This window comes from Ixodes scapularis, unplaced genomic scaffold (genome assembly GCF_016920785.2).
Source record: "Ixodes scapularis isolate PalLabHiFi unplaced genomic scaffold, ASM1692078v2 PGA_scaffold0__279_contigs__length_252992795, whole genome shotgun sequence".
Classification (NCBI taxonomy): domain Eukaryota; kingdom Metazoa; phylum Arthropoda; class Arachnida; order Ixodida; family Ixodidae; genus Ixodes; species Ixodes scapularis.
Window position 1 is genome coordinate 116,984,685 of NW_024609835.1, and position 24,334 is coordinate 117,009,018.

The 24,334-nt window shown below is 47.1% G+C and overlaps 1 protein-coding gene across 1 annotated transcript in view; it reads left to right on the plus strand.

The window, feature by feature from the left end:
- The window catches only part of LOC8050849 (tropomodulin), a 131,641-nt gene that overhangs the window by 65,293 nt on the left and 42,014 nt on the right, over positions 1-24,334 (plus strand). The gene's annotated exons all lie outside the window — the stretch shown is intronic.

Genomic DNA, 24,334 nt, shown 5'->3' on the forward strand with positions numbered 1-24,334 from the left:
TATATATATATATATTTGTTTTGTTTTTTTCATAATCCCGGAAGTTTTATATTACTTATCCTTTTAATGTACGGCACCTAGTCGATTTTGTTCGTGCACGTGTGGGTGCACGAACAAAATGGAGGGCATGCTTACGCAGTCATCGGCGGTTTGCTCAATGGCCAGGGCCTCGAGAATCTCGCGCGCAAAGGCATTTCTGTGTTTGTTAATAATGGAGACGCTTCTAAAACTGGGCCTTGCAGCGACCCCTCATCAAATGCTAATTTCGATTTCGTTATATCTTGTGTCAAACCTAAAAGTTTATTAAAAAGGAAAAGTTTACCATAATATCAACCCGCGTTTAAAAATATATATATATATTTTAAATTACTATTTTGAATTATTTTTCGTCATTTGCCTTCCCATTGGCCAAGTTCGATATCTTACCTGCGCGAAAAGAACCGGTGAATTATCGGGAGTTCCTCTCTTCGAAGTGGCCATCTAAGGCGCATCCTAAAGGAGCCTTGGAACGATTTTTTACTTTTGCTAAATACTAGTTGGAATCACTCCCTAACGTTAATCGCTGAATAAACTTGCAGTAGTTTTTCTTTCTAAGCGCAGTCGCCAAATAAATTTGAGAAATATAAGCATCGTTCATCCCCTCAACTCGGAGCCAGAACAAGCGGCCACGTGGCCCGGCGCCTATCCTATACCTTTGACGTTAATTATATACCCACGTGCTGGGTTGGACAAAGTAGAGAACGTGTGCTCAGCTCAGACATTGTTGGAGTTGGGCCATTTTTATCACCGCGGTGGTTGGACACGAGTCACTACCCGAGTGTCCGCCAACGCATTGACTGTTACGAGCTGAAGGCGAGTGCTCCAGTAGCTCTCGTGTCCAACCTATGCATGAGCCGCGCTCGACTGTCGTCAGTCGGGTGATTTCCATTCCACAATCACGTCATTCAGCTTTGCAAAAGCAAGACTGAAAGAAATTGTCCCCTTTTATCTTCGCGATTTCACAATTTCACCGCGACAGAGAAGTTTCTGAATCAGTGGCGGTCTGTGCGATTATACTTATGCCAGGCTGGGACCAGTACAAACTGGCAAAGTCATGAACCTTCCAACCTGATAACATTTCATAACCCCTTTAAAGGGGCCTTGAAATGATTTTAATGTTCAAAGAATCTAGTGCGTCAGGGACCCAGAAACCGGGGAGGGGGGGGGGGGGGGGGGGGGGAGAGGGGGGGGGGGGGGCAACAGAGCCTTAAGCACCCGTTGACATTTTCTAGGGGGTGCTGAGCATTATGGCTGAGCCCCCGTACGCTTGCCTAGAGGCCTACTGAACTGATTCCTACTATACAACGCCTCCCCGCGACTAGGGAAGGAGCTTTGAGGGGCTTTCAGTGACTTCTTTGCAATATGAAGCGGCAGTTCTCGAGTAAATGGAGCTTTTGACTTGCAATAAATGTCTTGACTCATTTCTGCTGAGTCAAGATATCTAACGCGTAAAAAGATCAATTATTGGACCTTCTGACTCGTTGGATCTTTTGACTCGTTGGACCTCTTGACTCGCCGTGGACCTTTTGACTCGTTGGATCTTTTGGCTCGTTGGACCTCTTGACCCATATTGGATCTTTTGACTCGTGTCTGGCGAGTCAAAAGATCCAACGCGTCAAAAGATCCATTATTGGACCTTCTGACTCGTTGGACCTTTTGACTCGTTGGACCTCTTGACTCGCCGTGGATCTTCTGACTCGATGGATCTCTTGACTCGTTGGACCTCTTGACCCAGATTGGATCTCTTGACTCGTGTTTGGCGAGTCAAAAGATTCAACGAGTCCAAAGATCCATTATTGGACGTTTTTTACTCGTTGATCCTCTTGACTCCCTGCCCGATCACCGGGAAAGGGGAGGAAGGACTTTGAAGAAAAGCAGGAAAGAAAGAAAAGCAAAATTACGATGAATGACGACTTTCGAATGGCAAAGAGGGGCGTGACGGTCACTGCACTGCAGCGGGGGTCGGATCCCGTGACTAATAACAAAGCAACAAAAAAGAGGGAGATAAGAAAAGAGGATACAGTGGCCTCGGGGATGAAAGGTTTCGGGATCCTGAATGGCTGGCTGTGTCACGGCGTTGTGCATTTTCCATTTCAATCGGCTAATGGCCAACGCCATTTATTCGTGCGGTATGCTTGACTAACTCAGAAATTTCCCGAGAGTTATGCACGCTACACGGTCGTAGAGACGCAGATTGTTTCTCGAATTTAGAAATCAACGAACTGTTAATCGGTGACTGAGTTACGAGGCACGTATAAAGGCCGGTTCAGACACTTGCGTTTGAGTGCGTTTGACTGCATTGCGTCGAGTGCGGAAAGCGAGTCACCGGCGGATCTGTGCTTCGTATGAAGCGTGGAATCGAATCCAAGGAATCATCTTGGCACATGATACAAGCAGCAGGGATGTCCTGGTTTCTCGCTGCCGCAACGCAGTCAAACGCAGTCAAACGCAAGTGTCTGAACCGGGCTTAAGACCAACACGCGGTGCTGACGTCCTATCCCTGCGGTGGTGCTGCTGTCGGTATTGCGCACACACAAACGGTCCACTTGACACGCTTCCTGCGCACGTGCAGTACCCACATCTCGTGCAGAAACTGCGCATTTCCCCACAGCTCGTGAGAGCTTGTATGGAAACACCGCATTGGTCTTATACGCAGCATGAGCTCAACTAGGAGGAAGAGTTATGTGAATCTTTTGGACAGCATAATGTTTGGCAGCCATCCAGAGGATCAACATGTAGCAGTATCTTGCTGGTCAGTGCAGCATGACTGCTGACTGGCACCACGCTGTACGGAGAACCAGCATCGGCGTGCGATCGTATAACCACTACGGCGTGGTGCACCTAAAGACCCCAGGCTATACTCCTTTTCACCTAAGGATTCACCGCAGCCTTGCTAGAAGCCGAGAGCGTCATGGGACATCTCGCTCCGCGCGACGCCTTGAACACCTTTGTGTTCGAGGCATTTTAGAGTAGAAGAGAAACCCTAGTACCCCTTGTTTTGTGCATGCACACGCTTCACTGGCTCGTGTCCAGATTGAGCAGCATTGATCGAAATAAATGCACACTTTTATTCGTCTTTCGATGTATCGCAACAGTACGTGTTATATATTATTTTATTTTTTGTTTTGTATATACACGTAAATCATATATTACTTCTCCTTTTCATATACGGCACCTAGTCAATTTTGTCCGTGCGAACTGAATTATTTTATTCGCACGTAATAAAGCCAAGGAAAAAACAGCATTGTACCTTCCATATTTTCGCGACATATTTGGAACTTTGCATCCAATGATTCATTACTGCAACCGCTTATCAAATGCTAATTTAAATTTTGATATATCTTATATCGAACCTGAAAGTTCATTAGAAGGGAACAGTTTACCATAATATCAACCCGCCTTAATAAAATACAAATATATATATTTTTTTTTTATATTTTTTAAATTATTTTTTTGTCATATTGCCTTCCCATTGGCCAAATTCGATATCTTACTTGCACGAAAAGAACCGGTGAATCACCGGGAGTTACTTTCTTCGAACTTGCCATCTAAGGTCACTTTGAAGAGATGTTTCTCGTTGAAGTAGAAAAATCTAACAATTTTTCTACTTTTGCTTAATTAATACTACTTAGAATCGCTCCCTAAGGTTAATAACTGAATAAACTTGCCTTAGTAGTTTTTCCTAGGCAATGGCAGTCGCCAATAAAATTCGAGAAATATGAGCATCGTTTATCCCCTCAACTCGGAGCCAGAACAAGCGGCCAGGTGGCATGGTGCCTTCAACGTTAATCATGCCCACTTGCTGGGGTTGACAAAGTAGAAAACGCGTGCTGAGCTCCGGGCATTGTTAGAGTTCAGCTATCCTCATCACCGCAGTGGTTGGACACGAGCCACTACCCGAGTGTCCGCCGAGGCATTCATTGTTACGAGCTGAAGTCGAGTGCTCACGCAGTTCTCGTGCCCAATCCATGCATGAGCAGCGCTCGAGTGTCGTCAGTCAAGTGATTTCGATTCCACAATCACATCATCCAGCTTTGCAAAGGCAAGACTGAAAGAAGTAGTGCCCTTTTATCTTCGCAATTTCACAATTTCCCGACGACAAAGAAGTTTCTGAATCAGTGGCGGTCTGTGCGAGCATACTTGTGCCAGACTGGGACCAGTACGAACCGGAAAGGTCAGGAACGTTCCAACCCGACAACGTTTCGTGACCCATTCAAAGGGGCCGTGGAATGATTTTAATGTTCAAAGAATCTGGTGCGTGTCACTTTCGCTTAACTTTCGGTTAGTAAAACAAAAAACAAAAAAGGAAAGAAAGAAAGCACGTTTTGAGTTTTCTAAATGTCGCGAGTGTGCGGAGAAATCGCGAAGAGGAAAGGGGGCTATTTTCCATACTGCAGCCGCTTGTGCCGGCCGAGAAAACTACGTGACGTGAACTGGTTGAAAGTGTATTGAGTTAGCAAGCTCAGTAAGTGTCTGCTCGATTTGAGGCTAATTTTTTCAAATGTTGTCGTGAAAACGTGAAGAGACGCGTCAAAAGCCTGATAGTCTTGATTTTTTTTACGCAAAGTTTTATGGCGTCATCTACCCGAAGCCAAGAAAAGCGCTCCCTCCCTAGTTCCCATACATAGCCAGCGACACGAAACTGGATGCCTCCGTGGGTGCCCCCCTTGAGTCGGTTTTTCGGCCGCAAACCGGAAAACGGTGCGTATTTGAGCGGCGCATCAAACTTAAATCTGTTTCGCTTTTTTTTTTTTAACTAAAACTAAGGCGCCAAGTCAAAAATCGTTTACGGATCTTTATTGTGCAACGCCTCCCGCCTTTTGTGACCCCTTTGCAATATTAAGCGGCAGTTCTCGAGTACTTGTAGCTCTCGACATACAATGGATCTCTTGACTCGTGTCTGCCGAGTTGAGTGATCCAACGCGTAAAGATTCATTATTGGACCTTCTGACTCGTTGGACCTTTTGACTCGTTGGACCTCTTGACTCGCCGTGGATCTTTTGACTCGTTGGATCTCTTGGCTCGTTGGATCTCTTGACCCACATTGGATCTTTTGACTCGGGTCTGGCGAGTCAAAAGATCCAACGAGTCAAGAGATCCATTATTGGACCTTTTGACTCGTTGGATCTTTTGACTCGTTGGATCTCTTGACCAGAAGCGCCCCCCCCCCCCCCTTTCCGCTTATGGTCAAGAGGTCCAACGAGTCAAAAGGTCCAACGAGTCAAGAGGTCCAATAGCCACGTGACAGCCGAGTCAAGAGGTCCAACGAGTCAAAAGGTTCAATTCGAGTCAAGAGGTCCAACGCGTCAAGAGGTCCAACAAGTCAAAAGGTCCAATTTGTGTCAAGAGGTCCAACGCGTCAAGAGGTCCATCGAGTCAAGAGGTCCAACGCGTTAAGAGGTCCAACGCGTCAAGAGGTCCAACGCGTCAAAAGGTCCATCGAGCCTTATTTTTATCTTCTCTGGTTATAATAATATTGCTAGTAATGACTGCTTGTGACGGTTTCTGACTGTTTGAACTATTTGAATTATTTTGGACAGCACAAGTACTACATAGCCATTGGATATAAGTAGATACTATTTGCCACAAGGTATATGTATTTGAGTGTTAAATAATGGATAGTGCCTGGTGACATATTTTGGACTTGTAGAACTTAATATCTGTGTTCCAGTCTCTCTGTTCTAGGACTCAGTTATGCCATTTCTACGGAAGTGTCTCTTAAAATCCCGAGATATAAACTACAAATGTACCTCACCATCTCGCGTTTAGTCTGCCTTTTCATGTATCCCAGTATTTGTAATCGCAAATACTTCCTTGGGTAACTTTGTCCAGTCCCGGGTTCTCGTATCTTCTATTAAAAATATGATGCACTACTATTTTATGCTTTAGTTTTTATTCACTGAGTTCACCGAATCACTAAAGAGGTAAATAGCACAACATAGAAAGAGGCTCAAATATCATTGGAGGGCGTCTTTAAACGAGCCCAGATTATGCCACTTGGCGTCCAATAGAGTGTTGCAAATGAATGCGAGCATTGTCTTCTTGAAACGTTGTGACCGGTGCGAGCTATAGCGGGTTAATTTGGGCCGTTGGCTTACTCAAAAGCACGGAGCAGCCACAAATATTCATGCTAGCTATATGTAACTCCTTTAGTGCTCTTTATTTTTGAGAATGCGGTGAAATAATTTATGAAACTGAACGTTTCATGATTAAGCATTCTTGACACGAATTACCTAACACTTGTCTGTCAATATCATTTATTTTTAGTTAAAATTACGCGATGTGTAAGTCAGTTGGAATTGTAAGATGGTGGGTTAGTTGCTCAATAATTTTTGAGAAATTTGGATTATAAAGACTGAAGTCGATTGAAGAATTGTTCGTGTCGGAAAACACGTCGATCTTTGAATCCTATAGATCTAGTGTGTCCAGTGCTATAGTTAAAATAGGCCACGGCGAACGGAAAAAATGAGTAACTTTACACGCCATCTGCGACAGGCCAAAGTGTCTCCAAGCTCCTCGAAGACCAAGGACTTCAAAATATCAATGAAGCTATTTTGACGGGACGTGAACAAATTATATCAATGACTACAACTTTTAAAAATGATGACACAGAAATTAAAAAAAAAAAAAAACTATGTTTATTTATCCTGACGTCAAACGCCGTAATAGTGCTTTAATGCGATGGTAGACGTCGAAATAGCAAATAACTATGGACATATATTTCGTATGTGACGGAAGGTGTGTTCAAAATGGTTTTACAATTAGTTCTAACCCGGATGTCGAAGTAGTCACTTCCTTAAAAAAAAGGCTTCTCAAGTTGTGAAATGTTAAGAACTTTCCGGTTGCGTGTTCGATATTCAAGGGGGAGAGCAACACGGGAGATGCAGATTTACGACTTTGTGGTCAGGGGTAGAAGAGCGAAGGCACACGGGTCCCCAAAGAACGAATTTTGCTATAAGCTTGACAGTTTATAACTACAATGATTGCCGGTGTTTACAAATCCAGTGCCCAGCATGCGATCCCCAGAGCCCAGCGCGCGCGTATCTGTCGCTTTAGAAACCAAGTGAATCACGGGTTATACGCACGAGCACTGATTACATCACCGGCCAGAAACGATTCATCAAAGCCGTGTTCGTGAGATCCCCCCTGCCGTGTGGAAGTCTTCACAGCTCAACTTTTGGCTGTTTTTCCGACATTTTTTTTCTCCGCCTTCATTGTCAGCATCTCTGTTGTCTGCTTTTTTAATGCGTGAGCATTACCTGGGCTCAGTCAGCGAAAAAGCCGTCGGCAAAATCCGTCGTCAAAATCCGTGACTTTCCCAACACAATCCAACATAATAAAAAAAAAAACTCTGGTTACGCAATATCTTTGGTCACGTGATCTGCCTGGTCACGTGATTTCTCTGATCACGTGACCTATCTGGTCATGTGACCAAACAAAAAACAAAAGAAAGGTTTGTGGTCACTTTGACAAAAAAAAAAGACCCTGGTCACGTGACTTTCCTGGTTACGTGAGTACGAAACCATTCTTGCCTGCTTTCGAACCTAGGCCCTCTTGATCACGCAACTAGCGCGCTATCCGTTGCGGCAGCATAACTCGGAAAAAGCTAGTGCTCGCGCATTCTCACATCGTAAGAGAAAGCTTAGGAGCCCTCATAATTTTTGTTTCTCATTTTTTTCCTGTACTTATTTCACACTCCTTGCCTGTACATATTTCACACCACGAGATGCAACTAGTCAAGCTATCCAATATTGGACCTCTTGACGCGTTGGACCTCTTGACACATCGAGGCATCGAGGCACGAGTCAAGAGATCCAATATGGGTCGAGAGGTCCAACGCGTCAAGAGGTCGAACGAGTCAAGAGATCCACGGCGAGTCAAGAGGTCCAACGCGTCAGGAGGTCCAACGCGTCAAGAGGTCCAATATTGGACCTCTTGACTCGTTGGACCTCTTGACGCGTTGGACCTCGATGGACAAGAGGTCCATCGAGTCAAGAAGTCCAACGAGTCAAAAGATCCACGGCGAATCAAGAGGTCCAATAAGTCAAAAGGTCCAACGAGTCAGAAGGACCAGTAATGGATCTTTTGACGCGTTGGATCTTTTGGCTCGTTGAACCTCTTGACTCGGAATCATGTCTTTTCCTTTGCCTCCCCCCCCCCCCCCCCCCCACGGGGGGGAGGTAAAGGAAAAGAGATGGCTCCTGATAGCGTCTGCCCCCCCTCCCCCTTTTTGTACAGCAGCGCAATGAGAGATGTCACAAAGGTAATAAAAACAAAACAGAATGTCCGACTTTGACAGCCCCTGCGTATTTTTTTACACCGCGGCATGTCGATATACGCGCATTACGACCGCCCGTTTCAAGTTTAGGGTGGATCTCTCGACAACTTTGACTCCCTATAATGGACTACAATTTTCCGTATTTCCTCACTACAAATGTAGCATATTGCTTCGCTCTGCTAGCTCTTAGCAACTTCTCATGAAGTTGTTTGCCTTGGCTGGCCTCCGCCCCTCGTGCATTCTGTCTTCGTCCTACCGCGTCTTTTTTCTGTCGCCATCTTTTACAGTTTTTATCATCGCTCCTGTTGCTTAGATCTTTCATTTCGACATAGCGAGGAGATGTTGGGCTGTTGTAAATGACAACCGCAAGGTTTAACCCAATACGAACTGTTTATTACTCTAAATCTACAACTTAAGCTTTGTTAAACACAGAAGAGTTATTTTTGCGTGGCTTCTTTCGGGGCGCTCGTTTTCGATCTCTCTTGTTCCCACACCGGGCTGTGGCTGTTGCTCGCGTCTTCCTTCTCTCTCCTCTCACCGACGTTTCAAATTCCGCTTCTTTTCCCGTCCGCTTCTTCGCACCCCCAGATGGTTGATGGCGGCGGCAGGCATCTCGTCTTGCTCAAGTTCGCCCGAGCTGGTGTAAACATGACATGAGGCCGCGGGCAAAGCTCAGTCCGTCAGGTGCCAGTCGAGGTTACCCGAGCATCTACGTGCTTTCCTCGTGATCGGTGTTTTCTCTTTGTGTGTGCTTATTTTTCGTCTTGTCTGTTTACGTTCTTACGCTGCGCCGTACCACGTGAGATTTATCGCCATCTCGTTGTCGGTTTTTCTGTTTCTTGCCCTCCCGAGCTCCGAGTCAGAGTTCAAACTTACAACAATCTCCCCCGGAATGAGCGGGCACGGTCATTCTTTTAACTCCAACGGGTACAGATGTTGAATGGGCCGGCGAAGCCTTCCTCCCCCGGGTAGGATCAGCTTACATGCTCTTGCTCTGCCGTCCCTTCCTTGAATAGTCTCCTCTATTCTGCAGGTTTTCCACATGTGTCTTGGTAGACGGTCTTCCTTTAGAAGAACCAGGTCACCCACTTGGAGTCCCGATGAGGCAGTGGGTTTGACCAGGTGCGCTGACCTTAGTTCGAGCAGATACTCTCGCCGCCACCGTCTCCAGAAATTGTTCACCACCGCAGTGCGGTATTTCCATCTTCGAGCAAGCTGATCTCCAGCTGGTCGCGCTTCCGTTGGTAGTCGATGTGGCGGAAGGCTCGTTAGTTTCCTCCCCACTAGGAAGTGAGCTGGGGAGAGCACCTCTGGTTCCTCGGCGTTTGCGTACACGTACGTCAGAGGGCGAGAATTTATGACGGCCTCGACCTCGGCCAGGACAGTCGTTAGTTCCTCAAAATCCAGGCTGCTGCGTCCCAACACCTTGCGCAGAGACACCTTGACGGATCGCACCATTCTTTCCCAAAATCCGCCCCACCATGCGGCCCTCTCGACGATAAATTTCCAACGGATTCTGTGATTCGAGAAGTATGCCTGCACTTCTTCAGACCGGATGGCACGGAAAATTAGTTCAAGGTCTTTCGACGTTCGTTTGAATGTTAAAGCGTTGTCCGAATACACTGTCGTGCTGATCCCGCGTCGTGCGACAAAACGCTTGAAAGCCAACAAAAATGTGGCGGAGGAGAGGTCACTCACCAACTCCAGGTGGACCGCCCGTGTAACAGCGCACGTGAATAGAGCGATGTAGCACTTGCTGCTTTCCTTTCCGTTGACGGCAGATCAAAGGTCCTGCGAAGTCTACTCCCGTGATGCTGAAAGGGTCGCTTCTTGTGACTCGGTCCGCCGGTAAGGGAGCCATTGGCTCGGATGCGGGCAGGCAACTTTGTTTTCGGCAGGCGAAACACTTGTGAATTACTTTCTTTACTGCTTGTCGTCCTCTGATGATCCAGTAGCATTCCCGTAGCCGTCCTAACGTGTCTCGAACCCCTGCATGGAACAGCCGACGGTGTTCTCCAGCGATGAGAAGGGTGGTGAAAGGGTGATCGGCGGTAAGGACGATTGGGTGCTTCACATTCTCGCTGTTGTCACTGTGCTGCAATCGTCCACCTACTCGAACCAATCCGTCGCTGTCCAGGAATGGGTTCAAATTCCTGAGAGTCGATTTCCTGTCAACTCGTTTGTCTTCACGCAAGCTCGTGATTTCTGGCACAAAAGTCTCGTTTTGTGCAATGGTAAGCCAATAAATTTCGGCTTCTATCAGTTCTTCGCTTGAGAGAGTTCCGCTTCGTTTGTCTTCTGTCTTGGCACAATTCTTCACGAAACGTTTGATCCAGGCAGTTACGCGGATCAGCTTGGTTGCCGAGTTGTACCTTTCCAAGTCGAAAACTGGAAACAGAGCTGGTGCAGTTACTTGTAACACCATTGCCTTCCTTTCTTCTGCTTTGTTGTCCGCAACCTGGCAAGCATTTTCCACTTGACTTGGCCAGCCTTCTTCATTGCACAAGATCCAGTTCGGTCCGCTCCACCACGTTGTGTTGTTTACGAGCTTCACTGGAAGAAGTCCGCGTGTCAATAGATCAGCTGGGTTTTCCGCTCCAGGGCAGTGTCTCCAGTCTTTTGGGTCAGTCAATTCTTGTATCTCCGAGACCCGATTAGCCACGAACTGCTTCCACCTGGTGGCAGAGCTTCGGATCCAGTGCAAGGCCACCCTAGAGTCCGTCCAAAGACACGTTTTGATGTCTGATGAGCACAGTCGTTCCTGGATGAACTTCGTTAAGCGAGCGCCGATCAGTGCTCCCATTAGCTCCAATCGCGGGAGGGTGAGTCGTTTGAGGGGAGCTACCCTTGCTTTCGCCATCACGAAGGCCACGCTGCTCTCGCCGTTTGTATCTTCTGATGTGATATATGCCACAGCACCGTATGCTTTAGGGCTCGCGTCGCAGAAAACGTGGAGCGTCTTTGGTCGTTCGTTGCTGGAGTCGCTGACCATTAGTCTCGGAATCGAGATACTCTTTAAACAGGGGAGTTCTTTACACCATTTGTCCCACTCCTCTTGGAGATCCGCGGGCAGTTTATCATCCCAGTCGACGCCTCGTTCCCACAAGCTCTGGAACAGGATCTTCACACTTGTTACTGCGGGTGCCAGAAAACCCAAAGGGTCAAATATCCTTGAAGACGCTTGCAGCACAAATCGTTTGCTGTCCTTCCTTGTTCCCAGGAAGCGGATTAGGGAGTTCATGTCGAACCTGAATACGTCATTCTTTGGCTCCCATGTAATGCCTAGTACCTTTGTTGTTTCACCGAGCTCAAACACATCCTCGTGAGTGTGGTTCTTTTCTTCCAAGTCTTTCAGCAGCCCTGGCTCGTTTGTCTTCCACTTTCGAAGTCGCATTCCTGCTTTGCTTAGTATTTCCGTTGCTTCAGTGGCGAGAACCTTCGCCTCCTCTAGATTGCGGGCACCTGTCACAAGATCGTCGACGTACATGTGCTCACTCAAAATATTTGAGGTGGTGGGGTACTCATCTTTCAAGACTTCAAAATGGTGTCTGAGCGTTGCGGCTAGCAGAAATGGACTGGATGTCGCTCCGAATGGGACCCGAGTCATTCTCCACGTCACGACTGGCGGAAGTGGCTGGCCAGACTGTGGCGTTGTCTCATACCAGAGAAAACGGAGGGCGTCTCGGTCTTCTTCGGGGAGTGCGACTTGCAAAAAGGCCTTTTCAATGTCCGCTACGATGGCGACGTTGTGGGTGCGGAACTTGATCAGCAAGTCAGGCAGGTCAGGGTTCAAGTTTGGTCCACTACACAAGGTGTCGTTCAACGATGAACATCCTTCAGCGCTCGATGACGCATCGAATACCACTCGGAGTTTTGTTGTTTGACTGTCCTGTCGTATCACCGCTTGATGTGGCATGTAGTAAACCGGGTTCTTGGCCTTTTCGTTCTCTTTTACGCTTTCAGCGAACCCATTTTTGAGGTATTCACGGATCGCCTTGTCATACTCTTGCATGAGCGTGTCGTTCTTGTTGAGTCGTGCCGTTAAGGACCGAAGCCTTTTCTGCGCGATTTCTTTGTTGTCCTTAAGCGTGTCAACCTTCTCGTTCCATGGCAGTGAAACTTGGTACCGTTCGTTCTCAAACTTTACGGATTTCTTGAATTCGCTGAGCAATTCCGTCTCTGAAGTCTTCGTTACGTTGTCAGCTATTCCAATGTGCTCAAGTTCCCAGAATGATCTGAGCTGAGCCGAAATTTCCGCGTCGTTTGTATCGGACACAGTCACCCTCATCACTCCAGTTGTTGGCGAGTAGATTGTCGCAGAAGTAGAGGTAACGGGTCCCTGAAGTGTCCACCCGAGGATGGTGTCGACTGCCATCAGCTTCCCATCCAAGCGCTTGACTCCGCCGTTCACAATGTCCCAGAAGTGATCGGCTCCGATGAGAAGGCTGATTCCCTCCTCGCATGGATTGCCCCAGAGCCCCACGTCCGCGAGGTTCATATCGTCAGGCAGCCCCCGCAGTTCCTCGGAGGGGTTGTTCATGACATCTGAGCAGATGTGAGGAACCTCGAGGGCTTCTATTTTTACGCATCTTCTGTCGTATTGGCTGCGGAGCCACAGTTCCACTCGCTTGCATTTCGTTTTTGTTGCTGCGTCTCCAAACGTGAAAATAGTCAAGTCCTCCTCACCCAGTTCCTTCAGGTGAAGCCTCTTGGAAACGGTTTGGCGAATAAAAGTCCGCTGGCTTCCTCCGTCGATGAGAAGTCTAATCCGGCAACGCTCTTTTTCACCTTCTGCCCAGGCTTGAGCGGTCTGCAAAAGTACTCGCTTTCCCCTGTTCCTTTCTGAGTTTGTTATCTTGAGCGTTGACTGGAGTGTCGTTCCTTCCGAAGTTGATGTTTCACCGTTGTTCGCCATTTCTTTTACCGTAGTCTTATGCTGAGGCTTGAAGTTCGGGTCGCACATGGCACTTGCGTGTCTCCCTGCACACTGCGCACACTTCAGCCACTTTGCACTTCTGCAATCCTTTGCTCGATGGTTTTTCTTGGTGCAACGATAACATCGGTTTTCAGCCTTCAGAACACGCTTGCGTTCGTCGTTGGTCATTGAGGATGTGCAGTCCGCAGTCAGATGAGCACCTGATTTGCAGAACACACAGTTCTTTTCATCCAGGCCTGCTGCTGTTGTTAGTACAGACGCAGAAGGAGGATAACGACTCTGCTGATCTCTCCTTGCACGAAAGGTTCTTTGATCCTCGGTTCGTGGCACGGAATGTCCTGACCCATATAAGCTTCTTTCTCGGCTTTCTATCTCGATTTTCAGGAAGTCCAGAAAGTCTCTCAGCTCGTTGTGCTTTGTCGCTGTTCGTGAGGCGGACCTCCGGTTGTACTCCAGGCTTAAATCGGCCGGCACGATCTTTCGAAGAACGGTAAGGAGCATCGTTCCGTAGGTATCCGATTGAACCCCCAGGGCGTCAAGACTTCGAACTCCCGTCTCCACTTCATCGTAAACGCTCTGAGCGCATTGACGTTCCTGGAGTCATGGACTGGTTTGATCTCTAGAAGTCGTGACAGATGGCATTCGATGATCAGCTCTTGTTGACCAAACCTTTCCTTCAGGATGTCGATTGCAACTTCATAGTTCTCCGCAGTAACGGCGAGTCCCTCAATTGCCGCAGCAGCTTTTCCTGTTAGGTAGCTTTTGAGGTACTTGAACTTGTCGATTTCCGAGAGAGTTTCGTTCTGGTGAATGGTACAGTCAAATTGGCTCCAAAATCCTTGCCATGCTCGTATGTCCCCTTGGAATTTCGTTATCTCAAGTTTCGGGAGCTTCACTGTCGTAGTCATCCGTCCTTCATTAGCGATAGTTTTGACGGCCGCGTTCTGCATCAAAGATAACCTGGCAGCGGCTTGTTCACGTTCTGTCAGCTTGTTTCGCAATCGCGTCTTCGTTACGCTGACTCTTTCATGGTAAACTTCCGCACCTGTCATCTCCTCTTCTATCGATTCGCAGTCCACCACTGCTTCCATCTCACGGTCCAGTTCCTTTAACGTTGATTCTCTGGACACCAGAAGTTCAAACTTTTCTTGAAGCTCACCCGTATGCGTGTCTTCCGCGGCCAGCAGAACATCGATTTCGTTCAGGAGTTTCGTTGTTGACGTTCGGACCACTGCTCTTCTGCGTCTCAGTCGGTCGATTGTAGCTTGAGTTGCCATTTCTTCGTTCGGGGGTTGCGTTGGCGGTTAATCCCGGGTTTCGGCACCAGAAAGTTTTGTTGTAAATGACAACCGCAAGGTTTAACCCAATACGAACTGTTTATTACTCTAAATCTACAACTTAAGCTTTGTTAAACACAGAAGAGTTCTTTTTGCATGGCTTCTTTCGGGGCGCTCGTTTTCGATCTCTCTTGTTCCCACACCGGGCTGTGGCTGTTGCTCGCGTCTTCCTTCTCTCTCCTCTCACCGACGTTTCAAATTCCGCTTCTTTTCCCGTCCGCTTCTTCGCACCCCCAGATGGTTGATGGCGGCGGCAGGCATCTCGTCTTGCTCAAGTTCGCCCGAGCTGGTGTAAACATGACATGAGGCCGCGGGCAAAGCTCAGTCCGTCAGGTGCCAGTCGAGGTTACCCGAGCATCCACGTGCTTTCCTCGTGATCGGTGTTTTCTCTTTGTGTGTGCTTATTTTTCGTCTTGTCTGTTTACGTTCTTACGCTGCGCCGTACCACGTGAGATTTATCGCCATCTCGTTGTCGGTTTTTCTGTTTCTTGCCCTCCCGAGCTCCGAGTCAGAGTTCAAACTTACAACATGGGCTTATGCCAAAATCCCGCAATAGACCGTTGTATGTCATTCACCCCTACGTTTCAGCTGTTACTGAGCACTCTACAGGAAGCCAAGTCACCACTTTTGGTTCGAAAACAAATATTTCGGTTTTCTCGTCTCTTTCAGTCATTGGCAGTAACATGTCGGAGCACGATAAAAGCGGCCTACTGGTTAGGTAGGGCTCTCCCAACCAACTGGAGCAGCCGGGCCCATTTCACCAAGAATTGTATTTCCCAGGGGATGTTGCAGGTCGGTCGGATGTTTGTTTGGGAGTTTGTCCAAAAAAGTGCTTACTTTTGAAAAGCCCCAGATACAAAAAAAAAATACAATAATTTTCGCACCTTCCTTCTTCTCACCTGAGCGCCAAAAACTTTCCGCTGTGACGTCGCGCTTGAGTGATTGTTGTGAAAAGTCCTTCGGAAGGAATTATAGTCTGTTGCAGGTTAACGAACCAGGTCAAGATGAGACGAGTCCCTCTTCGCCTCCTCTCCAGCGTTCGCTCTGCTAAAGGGGAAAGAGCGGAGGGCTTTTGCGAGAGGGGCTTGCCCTGGTTTCTTAACCTGCAAGAGACTAAAGTGCGATTCGGCCCGAGTTTCCGCGAGACCTATGCGTGCAACCAATGGGTTACCAGAGCTGCAAGGTCAGGCCTGTATGCAAGTATGTGGGTCACAATTTTTCACGATCGATGACTGTACGATCTTTATGACTCCCCTGTGGCGTCTTTTGGCGTCCCAAAAACTGTTGTCAATTAACATATAACCTTTGAGCACCTGAGGGAAGATACAATCAACTATTTTTAGACAAATGTAACTTCTGGTACACGGCAGCTTTTTCTGTAGAAGAACATTGAGGTGAACTTTTTGCTTTGTTTGTGCGGAACGATTGTTATTTACTGAGGGTATCTTCCGAGAGCAACAGACACAGTTAGCTTTTGACACGAGTCGCAGTGCCAGCAGCCAATGAAATGGGCTTAATAATATACTGCAGAGGGCGACGTCAGCGAGAAATTTACGAATACTGCTGTGACGACATAGTCAAAGTGTGAAGATAGAGAAAAGTAAGTACCACAGCCCTGGCCCAAGCCCAGCTTGCAATTTGCAGAGCCCAGCACGCACGTGTTCGTCTCTTCGGAATAGTAAAAAACCCGCGCCATACGAACGAGCTCGGTAGATGACAGCCGCCAGAAGCTGGACTTAAAGGGGCGATGCGAGAATTTCTGTACATTGCGCAAATACCGCTTAGAACGGATCCCTGACGCTAGTGACCTACGAAGCACGCGTTCGTTTTTCACCCCACGCAATGGAAGTCCCGGAAAAAAATATAGAAAAACGAGCAGCGTTCACCCCCTCAACTCGCAGCCACAACAAGTGGCCACGTGATCTGGAGCCGATTATATGCCGCCAATGTTAATCATAGCCACGCGCTGGGGTTGGCAAAGCACAGGACACGCGCTGAGTTCCAGACATTGTTATGGCTCGGCTATTGTCGTCGTTGCAGCGATTGGACACGGGCGACTACCCGAATGCTTCTCGAGCTAGTAATTACCACGAGCCCAAATCGAGTGTCCACGCAATGCTCGGGTCCAGTTTATGAACCGCATTCAAATATCGTCATATGGGGGTACTGCGATCCCCACGTTACGTCATCAAATTTTGCCAAGGAGAGATTGAATGAAAATGATCACTTTTGTCCTTGAAAGTACACCGCAACCAAGGCGTTTCTTGGGCAGTGGCGTTGCGTGCGAGTAGCCTTGAGTCCCACTAGTGCCAGTAAGCTCGTGTAAAGTGAAAAACATTCCAATTGAATATCGTTGCACCGCTCCTTTAAAATGGACTGACTGTGTAAAGATGGTCGAGCCTTCGGGGTTTGGAGGAGGAGGCGATATTCGTGGTTCCTTCGGCTGTTTTGGTTTTGTTTTGCTTGGTGGGTGAGGAAAATTCCGTCGTGAACTTTCAGCCGGCCGCCTGTCTGTCGTATATGTTTTTCTTTTAGTGATGGGGTTTCTTACATCTGGCGAACGCCTTCCAGGGCCGATCGGGTTTCGGCAAAGGTTCCGTGGTGGCGGGGATTCACAGCACGCCGGACCCTACGGGTCTCGTCAATGCTGTAAGCCGGGGTCCGTTGAGAGCTTGGAAAACGTTAATGCAAACTATTCGTTTGTGCGCGTCACGTGTCTCCGTAAATGAATCAGATGTGTACATCGTCTTTTAACAAAAGTATTCATGTAAATATTCCCCGTAGATAAACAGTTTCCACTGACAATCCCGAAGCCTCCGTCGCACTCCTCCAACTTGGCACCGAAGAAGACCTGACCGACCATCGACACGCAGAACACCGTGAACATCCTAAAAAAAAAAAAAAAAAAAAGGGATCTTTACTGACTGCATCGAAGGCTATGGGCGCGAGCTCCTTGCTTCAAATAGCTCCTCGGTTACACGAACGGACGTGCAGCAGTAATGCCTATGCGCCAAGAAACTGAAGGAGATGGGGAAACGAGAGCGCGTGGGGACGTCAGCTAGTTTTTTTTAAAACTAGCTGCGTTTGTCTTAGCTACACTCGTCGAACGCGTCGGCGTCCTGCGTTTGGCTCTCGCAGGACGCCGGACCCAGTGACTTTGGGAAGCGAATGGCGGTTAGGTACCCGCTCTGCTGAACGTGCCTTGCGCGCTCTCGGAACAATGGTTGGCGGTACTTGTAACGAACGCCGAGCGTGAATTTTATCAATGGACTTTAGTTATGACGAAAGTTACAGGATCCCAGGAAAGTGACACCAAGCTCCCCGTATTGTCGCCATTCCGGTCCATAAAATGAGTAGTTTCTCCTTGGCATCTCCATTCTTGGTCAGCCGATCAAAATTACCGGTGGCAGACATTTCTTGTATACCGAGATCTTGTCCTCCACACATCGGCGAAACAAGCGCACATCTTCTTATCACCTCCACATGCGGCGCCGGTGCTTGGAGGCATGAAATATAATTTTTATGTCTTGAAATTGGCGATTATCATCACGTTCTGTTAAACATACTTTCACGGCTTCGTCTTTAGCAGGCGCTGTGAATATCTAATTCGCTCGAGAAAGCTGGCGAACGAGCCGCCACAGCTTTCTGTTTTAGCCGCTATGTGCAGTCCATTTCGCTGGAATCGCCAATACGCAAGAAGAACAGCATTACTATGAAAGATCTATGGAGATAAACATGAATAATGGGTGGATTGTATACACTTCAGTGCCAAAGACGGTTACATTGTCACGGTACGCTTTGAGTGCAATGAGGCTCCATAACAATCTTGACGAGACACAGAGCAAACCTTGCGGAGCTTCGAATAGCTGAGAAGACCGAAATGGCGATCGCCATGGCAACAGAGAGCGATCAGCCAATCACCATGCAAGGTTTTGGTCCTCTGTATGTGTAAGTCAATGGTGCCTCTTTCCCAATCCGCTAACTTTGGTCATGGCAGCTGGCGGTGAATAAGCGGGAGTGGCATGAGGCCCGAGCTACGCGAAAGCATCGCTACTCATGTTCGCATGGTCCGCGCCTGCAGCGACAAACTTTAAAAACTCAACTGGGTCTATGTGTCAGTTCATCCCCTGGCAAAACGGCTACAGGCCGTAATGAAGCAGCAGTGATCAAGCGGCCGTGGTATACTGTCTTCTATGTTTCACAGGATTCGGCGAGACTGTTGTTGTCATACTTTGATTATTTCGTCGTGCGACGAACGGAGGGCCTATTCTCGCTGCTGCTTAGGACACCTTCCAGGCAGGTATGTCCAGAAGAAGATTCACGAAGACAGACGAGGACCTTTCGAGAGGAAACGTAAAAATATAAAACTAAAGGGGGAAAACAAAAAGCAGTTTTCGCGCGACGCTATTTTAACGACTATTTTATTGTTTGTTCCCATGCGCTCGGCTAGGCGGGGGAGAAAAGTTACGGTGGGAAGCACGAGGGACGAGGGCGAGAGCGGCTATTTTTCCTGGAACGCGGCCCGTTGACTATCGATGCCAACGAGACAGGGTGGCGGCGGCTACCGGTTACGGTGCAGCGACTGGACCATTTTGAAGTAGAATAAAAGAGAAATGAGCCAATTTTTTTCATTCTTATCTCGTCGCATAACTGCAGCAAAGTCACGGACAGTTTAAGAAACGCGTGGCTAATTGTGTCCATTCTTATTGATTCGAGATTCGTTGTATACGGAATTCTTATCGGCTCATGACGCACTCTCATTGGCTGCGAAGCGAAAAGTAGATGGTCGGCCACGCCTGCGTTTGTTAAACGTTCCGCGGCAATAACATAGTTCTTCGGTGGAGCTGGTTGTGAAACGGAAGTTGGGACTTTGAGCGTGACAGGCTCGTTTCTTTGAAACATACGGCGAATTCAATGGTACATTTGGAGCGGTTACGGAGCGCTTTTTTCTTGGTATCTTTACGTGCGTGCAAACGCGAGCTAACATCCGCTGCTCTAAGCACACGAGCCTGGAGCGGTCTTGGATCGCTCTAAATTTGCCAAATGAATTTGCCAACAAGGGGAGTTCTAATCGAGTGGCCGTGCATCTGCAGTGAAGACAAAGGCATTAGCACGAGCGCGTGACTTTGGAAGGTGCCTTTTACGCACGAGTTCTCGTACAAACATGGGCATTCTGCTGTGTTAGGCCCACGCGGCTGTGCCTTTTTTTTTTCTTTTTTTACTGAAGACATTTGTGAGATAGAGTATATGCATTCGCGTGCATAGTCAAAGTTTTACCCAAGCTGCGCGAGCAGAACGTTTTTCATTGCTGTTTCCTTGAAGATCTGTTTGGGCATCCGCATTAGCTTTCTGCCTCGAAAGTTGGACGCGCAGGGCTTATTACTTAAGTGAATCCACTTTTCGCACGCCAACCTCCGTAGCGCTCAAACTCAAGTTAGAGGTTTCACAAGGACTCGTGATATACTATCCATGTGTTCCGCGTGCAGTGCTGCATTCCGGACACTCGTTACGGACACTTGCAATGCTCGTCTTCCTGGACGAGCACCGGAAAAACGTCTAAAATAAAAAAATATAAAAGAATTACAAAAGCGTGATTATTTTTTTATACATTTTGTTTTGTTTTGAATTACAGATTTGAAAGGGGAAGATAATGTTAGTCGCGGAGGATCATTGCGTAGTTACCTGCCAATTTTCAAACACATCGAAATTGCCCCTATCAATTTCAAGTAAAGCTTTGCGAAATGTTTCAGATATCGATAGTCCCACGTACAATTTCTGCACTCCTTCGTCTTTCCTAAACACACGGAGACATGTACCGCAATACGATCTTACGAACTTCAAGCCATCATCTCTCTCGATCCTTCTCTCGAATTCCTTCTGGCGGCGATCTCCTGTCCTGCTCAGCACAAAATAACGTCGTTTCGGAAACGTTATCCTCCCTTCTCGAATATCTCATTACAGATGGAGAACGCGACATGCGTCGGATAAATGTCAGACCTCGTTCGAAAAGGTTTTAGTAGAAGGTTCGGCAAAATACCCTACTGCTCTCCCCATTTACCACTCTTTCCTCACCCACAGCTTTCCTTAATTCCAAAACGTTTCGTAATTCCTATTTCGACAAGTTTTCCCATTTCTAACTCGGCAACACTCTCAAGAAAAAGGGGTGTCAAAAGGTGTATTCTTACACCCTTTGTCCCATATAATACACCCCCAAACTTCAATTCGACATGCAGCGCCCTACAATCGAACGAACGGCCCGAAATTTTACGAGGGGCTTGATAGCCGTGTGGTACAACTTATTAAAATAGCTAATGTACGTTTTACTGAACACGAAAAAAATAATCTGGGTTTTCTTGGCCATACTGTAAAAACTTGGTGTTTTCTTCATGTGGTCTTTGATACGTACTTTAGCTATTTAAAATGTTGTACCACACGGCTATCAAGCCCCTCGTAAAATTTCGGGCCGTTCGTTCGACTGTAGGGCGCTTTATGTCGAATTGAAGTTTGGGGGTGTATTGTATGGGACAAAGGGTGTAAGAATGCACCTTTTGACACCCTTTTTTCTTGAGAGTGAAGGGGTTTAATTTGGCGTATACTATCCTTTCTGGATTGCAGAAACAATTGGATAAGATTGAAGCCTCGAGGACAAAATGGTCCCGACATACGTCATAAATGTTTGTCCGTGAGAAAGCATTTCGATGCAGTCTTTGTGATGGACGGAAATTGCGATGTTACGACATTTCGGTGCGTATAGGAACGTATCTGTGCGCGGTCGCATTAGTCCAGATGCTTTCTCAGCAAGTTTACAGCGTTCGTCACATCTACCTGTGTGCAGTGCGCGACACTATTCTTTGGCGCCTTTTTTTTATGAAAGGGTAGTGGTGGGCACTGAAAACTTATCACTTAGGTTATTACCCCAACTGTTCCTTTTCCAATACTACAGTAGTTTTGATAACAGTCCTGCAGAATACTGAGAGAAAACCAGAGAAAATCTGTCTTTGTCGCGCTAACAGTGCCGCTAAGTGCATACGTTCCTTTCCCATTCAACAAACACACTTCTTCTTTTTTAGTTATTTATTTGTACGTGACGCCCGTGTCAGTCATCCCAGGGTGTAATTAGCAGACTGATACCGTGAGAAACAGCCCCGGATGGACGACGAGCCATAGATACGACTACAACGTCCAGAGCCGGTGTATGGTCGCCGACAATTTAAGAAACGCAGGGCGGTCTTGACCACCTCATTATCGCTCCTTAGCCAATGGGATTGCCGCGATCACGAAACCACAAAGGTGAACATACGAGGCCAAGCCTCGCGTCTCTTAATTAAGCTGTCGGTGACCACAGAAGCGCGATCGTATTATCCGTAGCCGCGTGCGAGCCTCAAAAGGTAACTGAAAAAAAAAAAGTGTTTCTCAAACAGCCTAATTGGGACAAGCATGTCACAAAACAAATCTTCCGCGAAAGACCACATTTTTTTTTAGCAATATTTACGCCACAGGACGTAATTTAGTCGGGGTCACGACTTCTCCACATTTGAAACTCCCGCTCTTTCGACGCGCGCAGAGTGGCTGTTTTACGTCACTCCGTGACGTATAGCAGCCAATACGTGACGTTCAAGACCAACTTTGTGGCGCGCGATTTAAAACGGACGAAATAGCCGCAAACTAAAATCAGTCTCGCGCAATAAATATTGCTATAAAAAATTGTTTCTGGTAGAAACATTGGTTAGTGACATGCTTGTCCCAATTAGGCTGTTTAAAAATACACTTTTTTCTTTGCAGTTCCACTTCAACGGATGTCGTGCAGCATCGATTTGTGGATTTCTTCGTCCGATAGATTCGATTCTACTGGACAAGGCGCCATAAAAGCGCGTGCATGAAACAATAAAGCAAAGAAGTCTGATGTATACCTAAGGTATTTTGGGGGGAGATTCAATAATAATAATATATTTATTGCAGGTGGTTTAAGTATATCAATGCACACCAGCGGGACCATCAAAGCCATAACGGCTCGTAAGACTAGTCCCTAAAATACTAAATTCAATACACACCTAGATCAAAATAAAAAAAGGCCGAGAGCCGGAACGCATGATAAAGGGGAATATGTACAGGCAGAGCACCACGGCACAATGCACAGAGTTCACGGAAAGTGAAAAGAGCAACATAAAATTGTATTGGCACATAAATACAACATTACACGTCTGAACAAAAAGCCCTCAGGTCACGCTTCAAAGCTTCTCGAGGTGTGACAACAATTAGCGCAGAGGGAAGGTTATTAAAAATGTGAGGTACGTAATATAGGCGAATGCATTTCCCAACATGTGTCTTGATGCGCATCGGTGAAAACAGTGTCGGATCTCGAAGGGCTCGACATGCATTGTTGAAGGTTTTAAAAGCGTTATCCCAGTAGTGTTTGATTATTACAGTTTGCCAAACTAGTGCTCGAAATGTTGGTAGAAAGAGGTCATTAAACAGGTTATCAGACGTTTGGAGACTCGAGCCGTATGCCACGCTTCGCAAAATGCCTCTAAGTAAAGAGTTCACCTTAGAGTCTAATCGGTCCGTACACTGTCCAAACCCAGTTATCCCATACCGAAGTATCGGCTATACGTGAGCCCATGCACCAGAAGTCTTCTCGTTGACATCGGAAGAAATATGCGCAGGTTGTAGAGGGTGCAGGAAGCGGCTCATTACTTTTTAAAGATGTAGCAAAGGTGAGAATTCCATGATAGATCACAACCAAAATGAATTCCTAAATAGCTTGTGGTGTCGACATAGTCGATTGGCACGCAGTTGCAAGATGCACAACTTGACCCGTGCAAAAAAAGTGGCTTGTCCAAGAGAATCGATTTCAGCGGACTACGGAAACATATCAGTTGCATTTTTTTTTTTTTTTGCATTGATCCGAATGACCATTCTCTGAAAACCAATATATTACCCGTATTACATCTAATTCGAGCAAATCAACGGCATCACGGTAATGTATATGACTGGACAACAAAACTGTATCATCGGCGTATTGAAATGCTTTACAGAACTTTACCGCCTGCGGAAGGTCGTTGACATAAATGTTAAGCAAAAGAGGGGGCAATGCGGAGCCCTGAGGAACGCCCTGGGGAACACTTTGAATTTTACATATGAAGACGAGCTGCGTACGATTTAATAAAAAGTTCTCTAGCAATGCGTAAAAAGGGCCTCTGAAGCCAATACTCTATAGTTTACTTAAAATAATTTTATGATTTTTTTTTGCAATAATAATAATAATAATAGTAATATAGGTGATTGTATATACGAAACGTGGGGTAAACCTACAAAAACACTATGAAGGCTAGTGACCACATTTGTGTCGGTTTGGTTCGCAGCAACCGAAACGACACCAAGACGAAGTCACAGGAACAGGTGTTCGCAGCACACAACGTGGCAAGCAATGCAAGAGGTGGCTTCGTGGAGCAAGTATGAGTCACGGTTGTTCCGGCGTTCTGGTCATTTCTCTCGTTTTGGCTGTTGTGAACGCAACCGTCGCAAATGTGTGAACCAGCCTTAAAGGCCCGTTCACACACATGCGATTGCTTAGGACAGGAGGGGCTACGACCGGCTCCGCGGCAGCGTAGCTGGTCGTAAGCCGTCACAAGAGGCTTCAGAACCCCGTCTCGTCTCAGCTGATCGTTGTCAAACGCAAGTATGTGAACGGGCCTTAGCGTATTCGGTAATTACTCTTCTAACGCTAACTGGGTGTTTTTTTAC